We start from the raw sequence: 2,500 nt of genomic DNA on the forward strand, positions 1-2,500 counted from the left end.
AAATCCACAAAACGAAGATTCACAGAGAAAAAAATCAGACAAAGCATTTGTCCAAAATTTGGATTACAATGGAACTAAATTTCCAGTAACTATTAAACAAATCAACAAAATGGACATTAACATCAATGTATTTGGTTATGAAGAAAAACAAGAATATCCTATATATGTGTCAAAAGAAAAGTACGAAGATCATATGAATTTATTGTTGATTATAGAAAATGAAAAAAAAAACTTTTAGGTACTTATCAAATATTTCAATAAATTTATGTGTAATCAAACGAAACATAAAGAAAGGAAACATTTTTGTATGTATTGTCTGCAGTGTTTTAGTTCTGAAAAGGTATTAACAAATCACGAAGATATATGCCTTCAAATCAATGGTACACAAGCGATTAAAATGCCTGTAAAAGGTTCAATAGTAAAGTTTAACTACCTGTACCGTTTGTGATATATGCTGATTTTGAAGCAATAGTAGAAAAAGTATATGGATGCCAAACTGATGCTGATAAATCGTATACAGAAGCATACCGAAGGCATGTTGATTGTGGATATGGATACAAACTAGTTTGTTGTTATGATGATAAATACAGCAAACCAGTTCAAATATACAGAGGACCTAATGCTCTATACAAATTTATGGAAAAGATGCTTGAAGAGGTTAAATATTGAAAAAAGGTTACGAAGTACAAATTTAACAAACCAAAAAGCTGATGAGTGCCACATTTGTAACAAAAAATATACTGACCAAGAAATTCGAGTAAGAGACCATTGTCATGTTACTGGGCAATACAGGGGTTCAGCACACCAAGACCGGCGTTTCTTAAACGAGGGTAAGGGTAAGACCAAGTGTCAAGGTAAGGGTAAGGATACAGAAAGTATCCTAAAAATGCATAAAAGCTAACCTTAAACTTTTTTTTAGGCCTAATTAGGCCTAAGGTTAGCTTTTATGCATGTTTAGGATACTTTTTGTATTCGTATCCTTACCCTTACCCTGACCCTTGGTCTTACCCTAACCCTCGTTTTAGAAACGCCACACCAAGACTGTAACCTTAATTTTAAAGTGACTGACAAAATACCAGTGATATTTCATAATCTTAGAAGATATGATAGTCATCTTATCATGCAACATCAGATTGGCCAAATAGCTAAAAATAACACGTACACAAACAAGAAAGGAGAAGAATGGCAAATGAATATTAATGCCATCATCTAACCTTCGTTGACAGCTTTCAATGAGTTTACGTCTTGATAAACTAGTCACAAATATACCTGATGAAGCATTCAAACACAAGTTACAAGAGTTTCAAGATGAGAAACTTAGTTTGATGTCTAAAAAAGGAAGATACCCATATGATTTCATGGATTCACTCAAAAAGTTTGATAAAACTGAATTACCAAACAAAGAAGAATTTTACAGCATATTAAATGATGAGAATATATCAGATGAAGATTATCAACATGCCAAAAATGTATGGGTTACTTTCAACTTAAAGTCGATTGGTAAATATCAAGACTTGTATCTCAAATCTGACATCCTGTTGTTGGTTGATGTGTTTGAAAACTTTAGAAAAACGTGTCTGCAATATTACAAGCTAGATCCCTGCCATTATTTTACATCTCCCGGATTATCATGGGATGCTGTGTTATAGATGACTGATATCTAATTAGAGCTAATGACCGACATTCACATGTTGTTGAAAAAGGAATGAGACAAGGAATCAGTTATGTTTCCAACCGATACAGAAAAGCAAATAATAAGTACATGAAATCACACGATAAGGAGGCACCCTCAAAGTATATCATGTATCTTAACGCAAATATGGTTGGGCTATGAGTCAATATCTTCCCACTGGTGGTTTTAAATGGATGACCGAAAACAAATTGACAAGCTAAACCTAGCTAAATACACAATCGACATCACTAAAGGATTGATATTGGAACTTGATCTAGAATACCCAGAAAAACTGCAAGCTCTCCAAAACGACTATGCATAAGCAGCTAAAAAGATCACAGGCACCAGAGATATGTTGTCATCATATTGTAAAAAGATACAGTCCAACCTCTATTAAGCGGCCACTTTCCAAAGTCGCGATTTATTTTTCAGTAAACTGCTGTATTTGATACCTCCATTCAACGGCTACCTCTATTAAGCGGCCACGGCCACCTTTTTGCCATTGCAAGTGTATTACTTATATGGTTTTTAGCCTCCATTAAGCGGCCAGCAAATTATCTTTCCACGCGAAATGGTGACAGATGATATAAGGTGATAACTGATAACAAAAAGAAAACGAGAACTGCAATTTATCTCCACTATAACAAGTCACAAGCCACGTACACGTGCAAAGTTTTCACATCCGGCGCTATACAAATACAACAATAGCTAACAATAGATAGAGCTGACCCACTGATTTGTTACAACCAAAATCTGTACAGGAAAACCTTGTTACTACTGAACTGGAAATCTACAAAAATCCTTGCTCCTTAAGTTTTGATTTTAAGC

This window comes from Montipora foliosa, chromosome 7 (assembly GCF_036669935.1).
Source record: "Montipora foliosa isolate CH-2021 chromosome 7, ASM3666993v2, whole genome shotgun sequence".
Classification (NCBI taxonomy): domain Eukaryota; kingdom Metazoa; phylum Cnidaria; class Anthozoa; order Scleractinia; family Acroporidae; genus Montipora; species Montipora foliosa.